General features: G+C 39.8%; 4 pseudogenes; all 4 read right to left on the bottom strand.

The window, feature by feature from the left end:
- Positions 1 to 1,985: 1,985 nt before the first annotated feature.
- Positions 1,986 to 2,104, bottom strand: LOC128650974 (uncharacterized; annotated as a pseudogene).
- A 2,325-nt stretch (positions 2,105 to 4,429) lies between these two features.
- On the bottom strand, positions 4,430 to 4,548 carry LOC128650973 (uncharacterized; annotated as a pseudogene).
- A 6,951-nt stretch (positions 4,549 to 11,499) lies between these two features.
- LOC128651010 (uncharacterized) lies at positions 11,500 to 11,618 on the bottom strand (annotated as a pseudogene).
- Positions 11,619 to 11,984: 366 nt separating this feature from the next.
- LOC128651076 (uncharacterized) lies at positions 11,985 to 12,103 on the bottom strand (annotated as a pseudogene).
- Between the last annotated feature and the right edge of the window lie 9,203 nt (positions 12,104 to 21,306).

The following is a 21,306-nucleotide window of genomic DNA, read 5'->3' as shown; positions in this document are numbered from 1 at the left end:
ATCACAATCTAACCATTTTTAATTTTAAATATTAACAATACTGTGACAACAAATATGATTGGTGTAACTAGTTGGCAAGTTGGCCTGGCACACAGGCTGGCAGGCAGGAGGAAAATGCAATTCAATGGCACTAGTAGAAGGGAGATTCACAGTCAAAACAGTGATGATTTACAATTTTTTCAATACTGTTACTAGAAATATGATTGGTGGCACTAATTGGCTAGTTGGGCCTGGCACACAAGCTGGCAGGCAGGAGGAAAGTGCAATTCAATGGCACGAGCAAACTGATGATTCAAAATCACAATCTAACAATTTTTTATTTTAAATATTAACAATACTGTGACAACAAATATGATTGGTGTAACTAGTTGGGAAATCGGCCTGGCACACAGGAGGAAAATGAAATTCAAGGGCACTAGTAGACTGCAGATTCACAGTCAAAAAAGTGATGATTTACAATTTTTTCTATACTGTTACAAGAAATATGATTGGTAGCACTAATTGGCTAGTTGGGCCTGGCACACAGGCTGGCAGGCAGGAGGAAAGTGCAATTCAATGGCATGAGCAAACTGATGATTCACAATCACAATCTAACAATTTTTAATTTTAAATATTAACAATACTGTTACAACAAATATGATTGGTGTAACTAGTTGGCAAGTCGGCCTGGCACACAGGCTGGCAGGCAGGAGGAAAATGCAATTCAAGGGCACTAGTAGACTGCAGATTCACAGTCAAAAAAGTGATGATTTACAATTTTTTCAATACTGTTACAAGAAATATGATTGGTGGCACTAATTGGCTAGTTGGGCCTGGCACATAGGCTGAAAGCCAGGGAAATGCTAATAAAAATACTAAGAAAAAAAAAAAAACAGCTAAAGTTATAGCCATAAAAGGGCTTTTTGGGGTGCTGTCCTTGCAGCAGAGATGAGATGAGTCCTTCAGGACTTTAGTGGACACTAAATACACAAGCCTAGCTATTTATTTCCCTATAATGTCAGCAGCAGCAAAACAAAACGTCCTCTCACTAACAAAGCAAGGTCGTTATGAGTCTAAAATGGCTGCTGCCAAGAAGATGGGAGGGTCTGTGAGGGAGTGTCTGATGCTGATTGGCTCTAATGTGTCAGAAGGCTGTGACATACAGGGTCAAAGTTTCCTCAATGATGACACATAGGGGGCAGTTCGAACATCGCATGTGTTTGCCCGCCGCAGCGAACGCGAACAAGCTGAGTTCGCCGTGAACCATTTGCAGGCGAACAGTTCGGGACATCACTATTTAACAATTCATTTTCAAACTTGCAGCAAAAATACATGCTATCTGGGTATAGGCCCAGAATCACTTGCTGACCCATGACAAAAAGTATACACAGATAAAGAGTTTCCTGCCCCTCTTTCTGCCTGCCTGTCTTTACAAAAGATAATTATCTTCAATACAATGGACATCTAATTTTTAGTATTTGCAAGCTACAGTTGTTTCAATGAATATTGCTACTATCAGTAAATATGAGGCATGCTTCACTGCTTTAAAAATGAAAAAAAAGCCTACCTCACCTGGCCTCCCATCCAGGTACTGACCAGCTCTGGCCCTGCTTAACTTCCAAGATCAGACGTGATCGGTTGCATTCAAGGCAATGTGGCAGTAAAAAACGCTTTTTGTTCTTACTCATGCTGTCATTCACAGTCTTTAAAAAATTGAAGAGTTAAAATGGGGTTAAAATTTAGATGGCAAATATATAAATAAATTAATAAATAGTGCCAGTACAGGCCCAGAATTACTTGCTGACCCATGACAAAAAGTATACATAGATACAGAGTTTCCTGCCTCTCTTTCTGCCTGCCTGCCTGTCTGTATTTACAAAAGATAATTATCTTTAATACAAGGGACATCTAATTTTTAGTAATTGCAAGCTACATTTGTTTCAATAAATATTGCTAGTATCAGTAAATATGACGCATGCTTCACTGCTTTAAAAATGAAAAAAAAGAGAATACCTCACCTTGTGTTCCCAGACAGTCTCCCATCCAAGTACTGACCAGGCCTGACCCTGCTTAACTTCCGAGATCAGACAGGATCAGGTGCATTCAAGGCAGTGTGGTGGTAGACACTTAGCGCTTCTTCCCAACGCTTTTTGTTCTTGCTCATGCTGTCATTAACAGTCTGTAAAAAATTGAAGAGTTAAAACGGGGTTAAAATTTAGATGGCAAGGGGGCGGAGCCAGCACCGGGAGAAGCCAGTCGCACTTAGATTGAGCTCCTCTAGCAAATTATCTAAAAACCTACAAAAAATCCCTTTTTATTGTTTTTTTTTACTAATTTATTCTCCTGAAGCTTTTTCCACCTTCCTTACAAGACCCTGGCACAACGGCAAGTGAGGGGAATAACTAAGCAACGGCTAAACACATGCAGCCTTAGGAGCCCGTGTCATCTCATAGGGGCGAATTCAATCCGGAGCCCAACCAAAATAGCAGAGCCTACTCCCGCTACCACACTTCACCTTTACACGGACTCCGGTGCTCCACATCGCAGCACTACAAGGAAGAGCCTTGTCACAGCCCAGCAGTTACCCGCGGCACGGAGGAGACGCCATCTTGGCTTCTTGCCATAACCCACGCGGTCAGTGCAGCGACCCGCTTGCGGCTCAGAGACTCCCCTTCATCCTTGCTGGATAATTGTTTTATTCATACCGCAAGAAGATCATCCCACGCAGAGGCAGGCAAATAGAAAGGTGAGCCACCGACAGTGAGTACAAACATTGCAGCCACGCTCTCAGACACCTCTTAACTCCAGAAAGGCTCAGACTGGGCCTAATACTTTTACTTTGATCTAAGAGTGCACCGCTACAGCTAAACAAAGTGGACACTGACAAAATATAGTGAGTCTCAAGTTAAGAGTAAAACAGAGGCCCTGAGTAATACTTGTACCTTATAAGCACATAGGCATATATACCCATCTACCAGGGCGGGATATATCTGAAAGGCCTACACTTTATTAACGTCTTTATTACAGAGAAGCTGTGAATTCTGTTGTTGAACATTCCCATCTCTACCATAAGACATTGTTTAAGGCCTTGCAGGGAAGGACAGCAGAGGATTTGTTTATTAGTGCTTTGCAGCATTTGGAACAGGGATACTGTCTTGATTTAAAAGGACTTTCTACAACACCACCATTGCCTGCACATGATACTTCATTCCTATAAAAACCCTAACCCTACAACCATGAAATAAACCCCCTGTACTTGGTCGCAGGGAACCTTAACATCAGTGTTCCACACTTTCTGATACTACCTATCTCCTGAAGTAAGGGGTATTGTTTTTGAGAGAGGGACTGGGAAGCTTATTTGTTGTAAGTTAAAGTGAGCACATATATTCTACGGTACAGACTGTGACATACCAACTACAAATAACCATGTCACAATCCCAAAGGAAGAAAAATAAGCCACCATTCCCACAGAAAAAGATCATGGATCATTTTAATCCGGTGTTACCGGAACAACATAACATTCTAGAGCCCCCTGATTCACCTAGCTCTGATTCCTCAGAATTCCCTATGTCAGCCTTAAAAAATATCCAGCAGGGTTCTGGAGAGGCTGTGACGCCTACCTTCATACTAGACTCTCTAAAAAGCATGTTGGACGATCATCACTCCTCCTTTGCAGCAAAGTTATCTGCCTCAACGGCGGAACTCAAGAAAGAAAATTCATCCACTAATGAGCGTATAGACATGCTCGAGAGATGCTGTGAGGATCTAGCTACTGAACAGTCTACCTGCATGACGTATGCTCAAAATCTATCTGAATACATGGACAGTTGAGGACAAGATTGCAGATCTGCCCCTCTTTCTGCCTGCCTGTCTTTACAAAAGATAATTATCTTCAATACAATGGACATCTAATTTTTAGTATTTGCAAGCTACAGTTGTTTCAATGAATATTGCTACTATCAGTAAATATGAGGCATGCTTCACTGCTTTAAAAATGAAAAAAAAGCCTACCTCACCTGGCCTCCCATCCAGGTACTGACCAGCTCTGGCCCTGCTTAACTTCCAAGATCAGACGTGATCGGTTGCATTCAAGGCAATGTGGCAGTAAAAAACGCTTTTTGTTCTTACTCATGCTGTCATTCACAGTCTTTAAAAAATTGAAGAGTTAAAATGGGGTTAAAATTTAGATGGCAAATATATAAATAAATTAATAAATAGTGCCAGTACAGGCCCAGAATTACTTGCTGACCCATGACAAAAAGTATACATAGATACAGAGTTTCCTGCCTCTCTTTCTGCCTGCCTGCCTGTCTGTATTTACAAAAGATAATTATCTTTAATACAAGGGACATCTAATTTTTAGTAATTGCAAGCTACATTTGTTTCAATAAATATTGCTAGTATCAGTAAATATGACGCATGCTTCACTGCTTTAAAAATGAAAAAAAAGAGAATACCTCACCTTGTGTTCCCAGACAGTCTCCCATCCAAGTACTGACCAGGCCTGACCCTGCTTAACTTCCGAGATCAGACAGGATCAGGTGCATTCAAGGCAGTGTGGTGGTAGACACTTAGCGCTTCTTCCCAACGCTTTTTGTTCTTGCTCATGCTGTCATTAACAGTCTGTAAAAAATTGAAGAGTTAAAACGGGGTTAAAATTTAGATGGCAAGGGGGCGGAGCCAGCACCGGGAGAAGCCAGTCGCACTTAGATTGAGCTCCTCTAGCAAATTATCTAAAAACCTACAAAAAATCCCTTTTTATTGTTTTTTTTTACTAATTTATTCTCCTGAAGCTTTTTCCACCTTCCTTACAAGACCCTGGCACAACGGCAAGTGAGGGGAATAACTAAGCAACGGCTAAACACATGCAGCCTTAGGAGCCCGTGTCATCTCATAGGGGCGAATTCAATCCGGAGCCCAACCAAAATAGCAGAGCCTACTCCCGCTACCACACTTCACCTTTACACGGACTCCGGTGCTCCACATCGCAGCACTACAAGGAAGAGCCTTGTCACAGCCCAGCAGTTACCCGCGGCACGGAGGAGACGCCATCTTGGCTTCTTGCCATAACCCACGCGGTCAGTGCAGCGACCCGCTTGCGGCTCAGAGACTCCCCTTCATCCTTGCTGGATAATTGTTTTATTCATACCGCAAGAAGATCATCCCACGCAGAGGCAGGCAAATAGAAAGGTGAGCCACCGACAGTGAGTACAAACATTGCAGCCACGCTCTCAGACACCTCTTAACTCCAGAAAGGCTCAGACTGGGCCTAATACTTTTACTTTGATCTAAGAGTGCACCGCTACAGCTAAACAAAGTGGACACTGACAAAATATAGTGAGTCTCAAGTTAAGAGTAAAACAGAGGCCCTGAGTAATACTTGTACCTTATAAGCACATAGGCATATATACCCATCTACCAGGGCGGGATATATCTGAAAGGCCTACACTTTATTAACGTCTTTATTACAGAGAAGCTGTGAATTCTGTTGTTGAACATTCCCATCTCTACCATAAGACATTGTTTAAGGCCTTGCAGGGAAGGACAGCAGAGGATTTGTTTATTAGTGCTTTGCAGCATTTGGAACAGGGATACTGTCTTGATTTAAAAGGACTTTCTACAACACCACCATTGCCTGCACATGATACTTCATTCCTATAAAAACCCTAACCCTACAACCATGAAATAAACCCCCTGTACTTGGTCGCAGGGAACCTTAACATCAGTGTTCCACACTTTCTGATACTACCTATCTCCTGAAGTAAGGGGTATTGTTTTTGAGAGAGGGACTGGGAAGCTTATTTGTTGTAAGTTAAAGTGAGCACATATATTCTATGGTACAGACTGTGACATACCAACTACAAATAACCATGTCACAATCCCAAAGGAAGAAAAATAAGCCACCATTCCCACAGAAAAAGATCATGGATCATTTTAATCCGGTGTTACCGGAACAACATAACATTCTAGAGCCCCCTGATTCACCTAGCTCTGATTCCTCAGAATTCCCTATGTCAGCCTTAAAAAATATCCAGCAGGGTTCTGGAGAGGCTGTGACGCCTACCTTCATACTAGACTCTCTAAAAAGCATGTTGGACGATCATCACTCCTCCTTTGCAGCAAAGTTATCTGCCTCAACGGCGGAACTCAAGAAAGAAAATTCATCCACTAATGAGCGTATAGACATGCTCGAGAGATGCTGTGAGGATCTAGCTACTGAACAGTCTACCTGCATGACGTATGCTCAAAATCTATCTGAATACATGGACAGTTGAGGACAAGATTGCAGATCTTGAGGACAGATCCCGGCGCAACAACCTAAGGATCCGGGGGGTGCCGGAGTCTGTTACTTCCAATGATTTGCAGCCCTTTCTGAAAGATCTATTCCAACAGCTGGCTCCAATATCTTCAGAGTCTGAGAATTTGATAGATAGAGCTCACTGCTCCCTTAGACCCAAGGGCTTATCAGAAGATCAACCATGTGATGTTATCGTACGACTTCACTACTTCACGTATAAAGAGAGAGTGCAGAGAGCACATTTCCAGAAGCCTACACTTCCAGAAAAATTCCGCAATTTGCAGATCTTTCCAGACCTCTCCGCCAGAACTCTCCAACAGAGAAGAACGTATACAGATGTCACTTCAGTGCTAAGACAGAAGAATATTCAATATAGATGGGGATACCCGATCAAGCTATTGGTGTTCAGAGAAAATCAAACATTCACCATCCATAATGTTAAACAAGGCTTAACTCTCCTTAAAGCTTGGAACTTAACCTCTTCATCTGATGATGCCAACACCAGCCCGCCTTATCAATCCCGACAATTAAACGCCAGAGCAGCTGAGTGGTCATCGCCGTTACCTAGAAGAACATCTCCTGTACCTAGAAGATCTGCCCCAAAGGACACTTAAATTGTACTCAATTAGGTTGCTCCCTAATCCCTTTTGTAGGACTGTTCTGTTTGCAATAGGTAACTAACGTTATGGGACTGTTCTCCTGGACAACATCTTTGTCTGGACCCTACAGTAAATCCCAAGATGGTGCTTTGCAGATGGACTGATAAGTATTAGTTAATTTTGGTTTTGTTCTTAATTGTTATATGATGTTTCTTTACCAATTCAACTTACTGTACAGTTAGGTGAGCCCATCTTGACCCCTCATATGTTCGCAATCACATTTTGTATGGTACCTAGCGAGATAGCCATCATACTCACTACTGATACTCAGCGAATTCATAATTAACCTCTAGACCATACTGTTAGAGTAAGAACACTTTAACCATTGGAACCTCACTTCATTGAGACACTAGTTCAGAGACTTCCTAATCTCCATAAATTCACATAGTCACCTTGAAACTCTCACTCACTATCACACTCAGAATTCCTAAGGTTTATCCATACATTACATTTTATCCAGAAGATAGCGGTGGGCTCACTTTGTTACTATTGTACTTTTTGGTATTTTTTCTCTGTTGTTTGCTTGGCCGAAACAAAGTCCTAGCTGTCCTTTTTACATATGTTTTCATAACCCTTGGGAGGAGAACTGTGCCCATAGGGATAATCTTGACTAAAGAGCAGAAAACTTTGAACTGCAGATTGAGATATTATGTTGAACTGTTTAAAAGGTTTAAATTTGTAAATGTTTATACAATTTTGCCATTCGGCTGCATACACTTTATTGTTAAATAGTACTGAGAATACCCTAATGTTTTTGTACCATTGGATTTCAACTAAATCACGAGTTGAGTAAAAAAAGGGCCACACTATCCATGTACAATAGGAAGAGACATTTTTTCACATACATATTTTATATCTCACTTTACATCATATCTAACAATGTAGACAGTAGAACCCACACCCCTAGGGTGAAAAACATACTTTGTCAATCTGGTAGAAGATTAAGTTTTAATGATCTACAGGTTTATCCCAATTAGCGTAACACTCATCTAAACTAGTCTTCTCCATGTACAGTTGATCCCTTTAAGCACTTATTTTTGTTAATTTTGGTATTGATCTTAATTGATATATGATGTTTCTTTACCAATTCAACTTAATGCACAGTCAGATGAGCCCATCTTGACCTCTCATATGCTCGCAATCACATTCTATATGATACCTAGCGAGATAGTTATCACACCCACTACTGACACTCAGTGAGTTCATAGTTAACCTCTAGACTATACTGTTAGAATACGAACACTTCATCCAGTGGAACCTCACTATATTAAGACACTAGTTCAGAGACTTCCTAATCTTTATAAATTCACATAGTCACCCTGAAACTCTCACTCATTACCACATCCAGAATTCCCAAGGTCTATCCATACATTACATTTCATCCTGATGATAGCGGTGGGCTCACTTTGTTATTACTGTACTCTTTGGTATTTTTTTTTTCTTTTCTCGGTTGTTTGCTTGACCGAAACAGAGTCCTAGCTGACCTTTCTACATATGTTTTCATCACCCTTGAGAGAAGAATTGTGCTCATGGGGATGATCTTGACTAAAGAGCAGAAAACTGTGAACTGCAGATTGAATTGTTATGTTGAACTGTTTAAAAGGTTTAAATTTGTAAATGTTTATACAATTTTGCCATTCGGTCGCATACACTTTATTGTTACCAAGTACTAAGAATACCCAAATGTTTTTGTACCATAGGACTCCAACTAAACCACGAGTTTAGCAAAAAAAAAAAAAAAAAAAAAGGGGCCATATTATTCATATACAATAGGAAGAGACATTTTTCTACATATATATTTTATATCTCACTTTACACCATATCTAATAGTGTAGACAGTAGATATTGCACCCTTATGGTGAAAACACATTATAACAATCTGGTAGATGATTGGACTTCAATGGCCTACAAGTCTATCCCAATTAGCATAATGCTCATCTAAACTAACCTTCTCCATGTACAGTTGATCCCTTTAAGCATCTACTTTCTACATTTTTGCTGAAGAAAGTAGTTAACATTTACACAGTCCTACTTTCCTAGGCTTTAACTCCACCTAAGGTGTACTCTCCACCTGTACTTTCCTCCCTTTCCCTGTGCAAACCGTTCTCATCTCAAGTATCTTAACCCCTTATAACTTCACGCTTATCTACTGAAATTATCTCCTTTCTGTCCCTTATCAAGAACACTGTAATACTTTACCCATGTGGTTTTAGACCACGTACCATACTGACCATTGGTGGGCGATTCCTTGCGGCCATTCGCCCTTATATATTCTCCAAATAAATACTTCCCTAATTAGAGTTTTAACTTTCTTTTGGATGCGACTACCCTCCCGGAAATCACATAAATGATAGGCACCTGCTTCCTTTACCTAGCTTATAAATATCCCCCCTCCCCCTTTTAGTGGAGACTACCTAAGCGGTTTCTCTTGACTATACCGCAACCCTTACTTAGCTTTTCACATAACTTCTACCCCTGGTCGGGCTGACTCTGCACACTATATATTTTATACAGTTTGTATCTTATCTTTTCTCCCATCTATCCCTTTTTTTTTTCTTTTTTTTTTTCTCTCTCTTCCTTTCCCCCCCCCCCTTCCCTTCCTTTCTCTATCCTGACTTTCCTTTCACCCCATCCCTTTTAGGTCAGATCTTCGTACAATATGGCACTATCAATCACTTCCCATAATGTAAGAGGTCTTAACACTTCTAGTAAACGAAGTAGGCTTTTACGCCTTCTTAATCACACAAAATCTAAAGTAGCATTTTTACAGGAGACCCACTGGGTGGCGGGCACCCCGATCCCCCTTAGGTTTAAACACTACCCAGTAGTTGAGACTGCATCCTTTACAAGCAAATCCAGAGGGGTGGCAATACTTATACACAAAAGTGTCTTATTTGAAAAGCTAGAAGTTCATGCCGACCCACAAGGGCGATTTCTAATATTAAAATGTAAACTTGAAGGTACTATATTTACACTGGCATCGTATTATGGACCTAACACTGGTCAGAATCAGTCCCTTAGAAAGTTTTTATGGTTACTAGACCTTCATAAGAGTGGCAATCTTCTACTTGCCGGAGACTTCAACATGGTCATGGACACTCTTCTAGATAGGCGTTCCTCCAGGATTAGAACTTATGAGCCATCCTTACTTAAGGCTGCAAGACAATTTAATACCCTAATCACCCACTACAATTTATATGATATTTGGCGATCATTGCATCCTAATACCAGAGCTTATTCATACTTTTCTGCAGTGCATAATTCCTACTCACGCATTGATTATGTTTTCTGTGAGCCCTGGTTGCTAGATTCTATACAGTCTGCACAAATCCAAGATTGCTCTTGGTCAGATCACTCTCCCTTACACATAACAGTACAATTCCCTGCTTCCCCTACTACCAGACCTACTTGGAAGCTGCCTGAATTCCTGTTTGCAGAAATTGATAATGTAAATGTAATACAGGAGGAAATCAAACAATTCATAACTATTAATGATAATGGGGCAGTAAATGACCATTGTCTTTGGAGCTCTTTTAAGGCATATATTAGAGGTATATTTCTCAAACTAGCCTCCAAACACAAAAGAAGGCAGGGTGAGACATTTGCACAACTCCATATGAGACTAAGGTCCTTAACGCTCCAACACAAACAAACACTTGACCCTAAAACCTAACACAACTAGAAGAAGTGAAGGCACAAATCATCAATATTGAAAATGCTAGATTACAGTGGCAGGTACAAAAATTTAAACAAATGTACTATGCCAAAGGAAATAAAGCTGATCGTATGTTGGCCAATAAACTAAAACAAAGAACGGCAGACGCTAGAATACCTTATTTAAAAATGCATAAGGGCCCGGTTCGTCTTCCCGCAGATATTGGGAGAGCATTTGCTGAATATTATCAAAGCCTTTATAACTTGAGAGATTCCCCTGAATGCTCTGTACCTACATCTGAGTCAGTCAAAGCCTTTCTTGACCCGTTATCTCTCCCAACACTCACGGAAGAACAGAAAGCATATATGGATGCAACCCTTTCGGAATGTGAGATAAAGTTAGCTATTAAATCATTAAAACATCACAAGGCTCCAGATCCAGATGGATTCACAGCAATTTTTTATAAGCGTTTTAGCTCCCTCATTGTCCCACTACTTGCTAGAGTTTTCTCATTGGCAAGACACAAAGGATCTCTCCCCCCTGAGTTCCTAACGGCAATAATAGTAGCTATCCCAAAGCCAGGTAAGGATCCCAATACACGCGAATACTTCCGTCCCATATCTCTCTTAAACAAAAAAAACAAAAAAATAATTTAGATGGCAAATATATAAATAAATTAATAAATAGTGCCAGTACAGGCCCAGAATCACTTGCTGACTCATGACAAAAAGTATACACAGATAAAGAGTTTCCTGCCCCTCTTTCTGCCTGCCTGTCTTTACAAAAGATAATTATCTTTAATACAATGGACATCTAATTTTTAGTAATTGCAAGCTACAGTTGTTTCAATGAATATAGCTAGTATCAGTAAATATGACGCATGCTTCACTGCTTTAAAAATAAAAAAAAGCCTACCTCACCTGGTGTTCCCAGGCGGCCTCCCATCCAGGTACTGACCAAGCCAGGCCCTGCTTAACTTCTGAGATCAGACGGGATCGTGTGCATCCAAGGCAATGTGGCAGTAGACTCTTAGCTCTTCTTCCCAACGCTTTTTGTTCTTGCTCAAGCTGTCATTCACAGTCTGGAAAAAATTGAAGAGTTAAAACGGGGTTAAAATTTAGATGGCAAATATATAAATAAAATAATAAATAAATAGTGCCAGTACAGGCCCAGAATCACTTGCTGACCCATGACAAAAAGTATATATAGATACAGAGTTTCCGGCCCCTCTTTCTGCCTGCCTGCCTGCCTGTCTGTCTTTACAAAAGATAATTATCTTTAATACAATGGACATCTAATTTTTAGTAATTGCAAGCTACATTTGTTTCAATAAATATTGCTAGTATCAGTAAATATGACGCATGCTTCACTGCTTTAAAAATGAAAAAAAAAAAGACTACCTCACCTTGTGTTCCCAGGCCGTCTCCCATCCAGGTACTGACCAGGTCTGGCCCTGCTTAACTTTCGAGATCAGACAGGATCGGGTGCATTCAAAGCAGTGTGGCGGTATACACTTAGGGGCCTAGTTATCAAGCCGTCAACCTCAAATACGCTGGAATTCCACAGCGTATTTGTGGCGAGGCTGATTCGCCTTAGATATCAAAGGCTAGAGACCCGCAAAAGTAGAATTTTGTGACATAAGCTTCGATCCGCCGGACTCAGTCCGACACAGATCGATTCTTACGTCACTCCAGATGTTCCTCACACAAGTGCGGCACAATCTGACTACTTTTGCTAGTTATCAAAAAACTAGCAGGTACGCTCATCACTTTTACGGCCCAGCGTACCTGATTTTCAATCCGCCGCCCTGGAGGCGGCGGATCCCATAGGAATCAATGGGAGTCTGACCATAGCGAAAGTACAAGTTCGCTGCTGACAGACATCCCATTGATTCCTATGGGAGCTGTGTACACCTAACACCCTAACATGTACCCCCAGTCTCAACACCCCTAATCTGTCCCCCCTACACCACCGCAACTAAATAAAGTTATTACCCCCTAAACCGCCGCTCCCGGAGCCCACCGCAAGCTATAATAAACATGTTAACCCCTAAACCGCCGCTCCCTGACCCCGCCGCAACTATAATATATGTATTAACCCCTAAACCGCCGCTCCCGGACCCCGCCGCAACCTATATTAAATTTATTAACCCTTATCCTGCCCCCCCTACACTGCCGCAACTGTAATAAAATTATTAACCCCTAAACCTAAGTCTAACACTAACCCTAACACCCCCTAACTTAAATATTAATTAAATAAATCTAAATAATATTTCTATTATGAACTAAATTATTCCTATTTAAAACTAAATACTTACCTGTAAAATAAACCCTAATATAGGTACAATATAAATAATAATTATATTGTAGCTATCTTAGGATTTATTTTTATTTTACAGGCAAATTTCAATTTGTTTTAACTAGGTACAATAGCTATTAAATAGTTATTAATTATTTAATAGCTTACCTAGCTAAAATAAAGAGAAATTAACCTGTAAAATAAAAACTAACCTAAGTTACAATTACACCTAACACTACACTATACTTTAATAAATTATTCCTATTTAAAACTAAATACTTACCTGTAAAATAAACCCTAAGATAGCTACAATATAATTAATAATTAAATTGTAGCTATCTTAGGATTTATATTTATTTTACAGGTAACTTTGTATTTATTTTAGCTAGTTAGAATAGTTATTAAAAAGATATGAACTATTTAATAACTACCTAGCTAAAAGAAATACAAAATTACCTGTAAAATAAATCCTAACCTAAGTTTAATTGTAAACCTAACACTACACTGTCATTAAATTAATTAAATTAACTTCAAATAACTACAATTAAATACAATTACATAAACTAACTAAAGTACAAAAAAAAAGCTGTTACAAAAAATAAAAAAATTAAGTTACAAACATTTAAAAAATATTACAACAATTTTAAGCTACTTACACCTAATCTAAGCCCCCTAATAAAATAACAAAGCCCCCAAAATAAAAAAATGCCCTACCCTATTCTAAATTAAAAAAGTTCAAAGCTCTTTTACCTTACCAGCCCTTAAAAGGGCCTTTCGTTGGGCATGCCCCAAAGAATTCAGCTCTTTTGCCTGTAAAAGAAAAATACAACCCCCCCCAACATTAAAACCCACCACCCACATACCCCTAATCTAACCCAAACCCCCCTTAAAAAAACCTAACACTACCCCTGAAGATCATCCTACTTTGAGTCGTCTTCACTCAGCCGAGCAGCGATGGAACCGAAGAGGAGATCCGGAGCGGCAGAAGTTATCCTCCAAGGGGCGCTGAAGAAATCTTCCATCCGATGAAGTGATCCTCCAATCGGCGCTGAAGAAGTCTTCGATCCAGGCGATGTCATCTTCCAAGCGGGGTCTTCAATCTTCTTCTTCAGGATCCATCTTGCAGACCTCCGACGCGGAACATCCTGCTGGCCCGATGGACTACCGACGAATGAAGGCTCCTTTAAGGGATGTCATCCAAGATGGCATCCCTTCAATTCCGATTGGCTGATAGGATTCTATCAGCCAATCGGAATTAAGGTAGGAAAAATCTGATTGGCTGATTCAATCAGCCAATCAGATTCAAGTTCAATCCGATTGGCTGATCCAATCAGCCAATCAGATTGAGCTTGCATTCTATTGGATCTCCTCTTCGGTTCCATCGCTGCTCGGCTGAGTGAAGACGACTCAAGGTAGGATGATCTTCAGGGGGGTTGTGTTAGGTTTTTTTAAGGGGGGTTTGGGTTAGATTAGGGGTATGTGGGTGGTGGGTTTTAATGTTGGGGGGGTTGTATTTTTCTTTTACAGGCAAAAGAGCTGAATTCTTTGGGGCATGCCCCACGAAAGGCCCTTTTTTTTTTAACATTTATTTATATTAAAGGAGGCATATTACAATAATCTGTACATTACAATAATACATTACAATAATAAATATAAAATATAAATAGTGCGTCATCTTGGATAAATTTTACATGTTCATTTAAATAGTGGCAAAAAATGTCATAGCAAGGGACAACAAGCCTCCTTACATTAATCCACGTCAGGAAAAAGGGTGCCATACAGAGTAAAAAAGAACTTTATGCCATACATACATACACTTGTGCCATAGTTCTAACCATTCTCCTCCTTAACTTTTTCTTTTTTTTAGACATAATACCCCCCCAAAAACAAACATACAAACACAACAATAACGACAACAATAACAACAACCACAACGACAAAAAAAAAAAAAAACTAATACACCCAACTCTCTCGCCTCTGCTTCCCTCTCCTATCTCAATCCGTATTCAACGCCCATTCCCCAGGGAAATTACCCACCAGGATGTTTATCAGAACGAACTCAGTGTCTCTAAATGGTTTAATCAATTTTTTTGATGTGCAAGAGGAAGAGATCTTACCACAGTTTCCCATTTCTTGAAAAATGCCGGCAAATATTTATATTGTGGATATGGAATATTGAATTGTTCTATCGTAAAATGGTTGATCAAAGCACTTTTAAATTGTGCCATTGTAGGTGCGGAAGATGCTTTCCAGGATTTGAAAATAAGATTACGTGCCTCTAAGATTATCGTATTTATCAAACTGTAGTTCTTAGTTATTCCCTGAAATTTCACCAGAAAGAAAATTTCTATTGGCGATAGCTTATGCTCCAATTTCAAAGCTACCGTCATCCAATAGGAGATTTTACTCCAATATTGGCGTATTTTCGGACAACTCCATAGACAGTGGAATATATCTGCTTCTGTTGACGAAGATCTAGAACAAAGGATCCTTGTCTTATACCACTTGGAGAGAGTAGCCGGAGTGAGATATCTCTGTAGGCCAATTTTTATCTGTGACTCTCTCCAAGAAGTCGGGACCCAACTCTGTTGTGTTATTTTAAAGCTCCCAATAATAATATGATCATCTATGTCTGGGAAGTACGTAAGCCATTTTGTGATCATGTCATTCACCTGCATATTTGAAGCTTTCTGATTTAAAAAAAAGATACAGAGGGGAGATTGCATAAAGCCCTGCAGCGTACAGGGAGATCTTCGCCTGTAGTTCGCCCCAGGCCCACTTATTCCCATTTTTTGAGCATAGCTCTTGAAGAAAGTGCCTAACTTGGAGATAAGCATAGAACTCGCGAGGGCGTAAATCGAATTGTGTTGCAATTTCTTCAAACAATAAAGGATGTCCAGCTGCATCCTGCAATTGGCTCATATTCTGGAGCCCTTTTGATGCCCAAACTTTAAATATCTGGTTAGAGAGACCTGGCCCAAACTCGGGATTACCACATATGGGTAAGTATTGCGAAACATAAGGAGAGTAATTACTTTCCGTACATAGCCTCTGCCAGGCCACTATAACGTTCTTAAAGGTGGTCAAAAAGAATAAATTAGATGAATGAGACGGAAGAGGGCAATGTAAAATCGCCTTCAAACTAAATGGGGCCACAATTTGAAATTCCCAAGTAACTGAGGAAATTTTATCTTTTCGAGTTAACCAGTCGAGTGCAAATCTTGCTATAGTGACCAAATTGTATGTCTGGATGTTAGGGAGTACAAGGCCAGCTGACATCTTAGAGTTCATGAGTCTGTGGGGAGCAATTTGTGGTTTGTTTCCATTCCATAGAAAGTTCGAGCATGCCTTATTATAAATAATGCTATCTTTTTTATGTAAAAAGCACGGGATATTCTGGAAGATATAAAGGAATTTTGGAAAAATTATTGATTTAATTAAAGTTACACGGGCCGATAGGGATGTGGGCAACATGGTCCACTCCTCTAGTTTCCTTTTACAATAGTCCAGACACGGCTTATAGTTTAACTTATACCAGTCTTCTGGGTTATTAGATAGACCAAGACCAAGATAAGTGATCTGGGAGACCTTCAAGAAAGGGTGGTTACAAAAATGTTTTTTTTTTCTATAAAGCCACATTAATTCTGATTTAGAAATATTAATCTTAAAACCCGAAATCTCCCCAAATTCTTGGATAAGCGCATGTAGAATACAGGGAGTGCAGAATTATTAGGCAAATGAGTATTTTGACCACATCATCCTCTTTATGCATGTTGTCTTACTCCAAGCTGTATAGGCTCGAAAGCCTACTACCAATTAAGCATATTAGGTGATGTGCATCTCTGTAATGAGAAGGGGTGTGGTCTAATGACATCAACACCCTATATCAGGTGTGCATAATTATTAGGCAACTTCCTTTCCTTTGGCAAAATGGGTCAAAAGAAGGACTTGACAGGCTCAGAAAAGTCAAAAATAGTGAGATATCTTGCAGAGGGATGCAGCACTCTTAAAATTGCAAAGCTTCTGAAGCGTGATCATCGAACAATCAAGCGTTTCATTCAAAATAGTCAACAGGGTCGCAAGAAGCGTGTGGAAAAACCAAGGCGCAAAATAACTGCCCATGAACTGAGAAAAGTCAAGCGTGCAGCTGCCAAGATGCCACTTGCCACCAGTTTGGCCATATTTCAGAGCTGCAACATCACTGGAGTGCCCAAAAGCACAAGGTGTGCAATACTCAAAGACATGGCCAAGGTAAGAAAGGCTGAAAGACGACCACCACTGAACAAGACACACAAGCTGAAACGTCAAGACTGGGCCAATAAATATCTCAAGACTGATTTTTCTAGGGTTTTATGGACTGATGAAATGAGAGTGAGTCTTGATGGGCCAGATGGATGGGCCAGTGGCTGGATTGGTAAAGGGCAGAGAGCTCCAGTCCGACTCAGACGCCAGCAAGGTGGAGGTGGAGTACTGGTTTGGGCTGGTATCATCAAAGATGAGCTTGTGGGGCCTTTTCGGGTTGAGGATGGAGTCAAGCTCAACTCCCAGTCCTACTGCCAGTTTCTGGAAGACACCTTCTTCAAACAGTGGTACAGGAAGAAGTCTGCATCCTTCAAGAAAAACATGATTTTCATGCAGGACAATGCTCCATCACACGTGTCCAAGTACTCCACAGCGTGGCTGGCAAGAAAGGGTATAAAAGAAGAAAATCTAATGACATGGCCTCCTTGTTCACCTGATCTGAACCCCATTGAGAACCTGTGGTCCATCATCAAATGTGAGATTTACAAGGAGGGAAAACAGTACACCTCTCTGAACAGTGTCTGGGAGGCTGTGGTTGCTGCTGCACGCAATGTTGATGGTGAACAGATCAAAACACTGACAGAATCCATGGATGGCAGGCTTTTGAGTGTCCTTGCAAAGAAAGGTGGCTATATTGGTCACTGATTTGTTTTTGTTTTGTTTTTGAATGTCAGAAATGTATATTTGTGAATGTTGAGATGTTATATTGGTTTCACTGGTAAAAATAAATAATTGAAATGGGTATATATTTGTTTTTTGTTAAGTTGCCTAATATTATGCACAGTAATAGTCACCTGCACACACAGATATCCCCCTAAAATAGCTATAACTAAAAACAAACTAAAAACTACTTCCAAAACTATTCAGCTTTGATATTAATGAGTTTTTTGGGTTCATTGAGAACATGGTTGTTGTTCAATAATAAAATTAATCCTCAAAAATACATCTTGCCTAATAATTCTGCACTTCCTGTAGGTAAGGTCACTTTAAGGTTAGAGAGGAATAATAAAAGATCATCTGCATAAAGAAGCAGCACCAACTTTTCACCCGCCAATACAATCCCATTCAATTCTTGCCTTAAACGGATAGCCAGAGGCTCTACGCTCAGATTGAATAGAAAAGGGGAAAGGGGGCACCCTTGTCTAGTCCCTCTAGATAGATTGAAACAATGGGTAGACACATTATTTATAATTATTGCCGAAGAAGGGGCACTATAAATTAACCGAATATAATTAATAAAATAACCAGGAAATCCAAATCTGTCTAAAGCGGAAAACAAATGGTCCCAACCAACGCGGTCGAATGCTTTTTCGGCGTCGACCATTAAAATTGCCTTGTCTTCACTCTCATGTGCCTTAACTGACTTATACTTATTCCAGAAAGATTCAATCAGGATTAACAATTTCCTTGTATTTCTTACGGGATTCCGTTGAGACATAAAACCAGATTGATTCTCATGGATTAGTTCACCCATGTACGGTTTCAGTCGGGAAGCTACAATAGCTGCAAGCAGCTTATAATCAATGTTAAGGACAGAGATTGGTCTGTAGGAACTGGGCATTTCAGGGTCTTTACCCTTTTTTAAGATTAACGAGATATTAGCTATAGTAAAGGAGGGAGAACACTTCGTATTATCTGAAAAAGAAGAGTTAAATAACTTGGTCAATGTAGGGGTCACCTGCGTTTGTAGAATTCTATAATATTCGATAGGGAGAGCATCTGGTCCGGCCGCTTTATTGGGTTTCGCATTCTTAATTGCCGTTATGATTTCCTCTTCGGTAATCTTGGCATTAATCACACTTCTAGCCTCCGAGGATAATCTAGGCACCTTGATCTTTTCCCAGAATGCCGCTTTCTTATCAGGATTAATAGAATCTTTTTTATATAGATCCTGAAAGAATTAAAAAAATACTCTTTCAATGTCGGAGTGTTTAGTGTATCTTGAGTCTCCATGTTTAATGGCAGAGATTAAATTTTTGGCCAAACTAGCTAAAGCGTACCCCAGACGGATGTCTGGGGTACGCTTTAGCTAGTTTGGCCAAAAATTTTGCCGATCTACCTGTAAAGCCCCCATATGTTGCTTTCATTCTCAGTTCTTCCTGGACACTCTGCTGTTTAATGTGAGTGTCACGCAGTGTCTTTGCAGCAACATATGCGTCCCAGCGTTCTCTGGTATGGTTTATAATATAAGCTCTATATGTATTTTTAACCTGATTAGCGAGTTGTCTAGTCACCAGACTCCAGTTCTTTTTCAAATGTGAGGAATAGGATTTAATCTCCCCACGTAAAACGGCCTTGGAGGCTTCCCAGAACAGTTCAATTTTATCAATATAATTATGATTATTTTTATAATATTCTTCCCATTTCAAGCGTAGCTGGTTCTGAAATTTAATATTATTGGTCAAATATCTAGGGAAATATATATAATTCTTACCCGACTGCCAATATCGCATTTCAGCGAGATCACAGCGTGGTCAGAGATAATGATATCTTCAATTTTGGTCGAACAGTTCCAACTAAGTAAGGATTCCGAGATTAAAAAGTAATTAATCCTAGAAAAGGACTGTTGAACTTGCGATAAACATGTATACTCTCGGGTGTCCGGGTTCTGAACACGCCATATGTCAACCAGCCCCAAATGTGAGCACAATTTCTGAAATGTCCGCGATTTCCTATCTCTGTTTTTTAACGCTTTCTTATTTGAGCTATCCAAAAAAAGGATCCTCAGTCAGATTTAGATCTCCCCCAATAATTAAATTCAACCCTATATATCTATGTAGTTTAACTACCAGGGCTGACCAGAATGTATGATCTATTTGGTTAGGTCCATATACGTTACAGAATATGTACTTAATATGTTTAATTTCCATTTCCAAAATTAAAAATCTGCCTTCAGGGTCGGATTCAGTGTTGCTTATCTGGTATTCCAATTTTTGATTCACTAAAATAGCTGCCCCCCTCTTCCTAGATGTAAAAGGTGCCGCCACAACTTCACCCACCCATTTGGATTTAAGTTTAGGGATTTCGAGAGAGTTAAGATGTAGCTCCTGTAAAAAAACTATATCAGGGTTAATTTTACCCAAGTGTTTAATTATGGATTTCCTTTTAATTGGAGAATTGATACCGCCTATATTCCACGAGAATAAATTAAGATTATGGATCATTAAAGCACTTTATCTTGCAAAGCCCTAAATATATACACCAATAAGCCAAATATATATAAACTCTGAAGAGAGTCAAAGATGTGGGGCGGGAAACGAGCCAGGCAACCTCCGGGGGTAGAGGGCAGAGGCGAAACAAAAAAAAACAAAAAAACAAAAAAAACCACACAAACACAAAACCACCCACCCACCTCCCCCAGCAACCAAATCCACAAAACACCATGTCATCAAACAACATATTACATAATCTAAATTTGGATGGGGTTGATATACACACAAAAAAAGACAAAACAACAAACAAAAAAAACAAAAAAGACACACAACACAGAGAAAAAAAAAAACCCATATACATCCTGTGCAATATCAACTAAGAAACATATGCTCTAAGCCTACTATCCTAAAACATCTACCTGATGGAAATGCCTACATCTTCATGGTACACCTGTCTCCCTGCAAAAGGTCTCTGCCTCCATTACGTTGTTTAGTGTATGAGTGGTACCATCTTTCAATACAATTAACTTTGCTGGATAGACCAACTTAATGTTATAGTTTTCTCTCTGAAGTCTCCCATAAAAAAAGGACATATCTCTTCTCTTGGTAAGAGTTTCAGAAGAGAAGTCTTGAAACATTAGTAGCTTATGAGGGCCCAAAAAAAAAGGATTACATTTCCTGTAGTGTTTGAGATACAGTACTTTTCTTTTTTTTTTCTTATCTTGGAAATTTACAAATTTAAAGATTACTGGCCTGGGTCTCAGGGTCTCACTATGCTCACGTCGCTGGCCTATACTATGAACTCTTTCGATTTGAAAGGGAGCAGCAGGGACTGGAATTTGCAAGGCCTGTGGTAGGGTAGTGGTGACAAAATTCATTAAATCCTGAAACTCAGGGGATTCAGGCAGACCGATCACCTTTAAGTTATTTCGCCTCGATCGGTCCTCAAGGTCCTCAATCTTA

Source organism: Bombina bombina, chromosome 2, assembly GCF_027579735.1.
Source record: "Bombina bombina isolate aBomBom1 chromosome 2, aBomBom1.pri, whole genome shotgun sequence".
In the NCBI taxonomy this organism is placed as follows: Eukaryota; Metazoa; Chordata; class Amphibia; order Anura; family Bombinatoridae; genus Bombina; species Bombina bombina.
The sequence above is the reverse complement of the archived record's forward strand: the minus strand, read 5'-3'. Positions and strand labels throughout refer to the sequence as shown.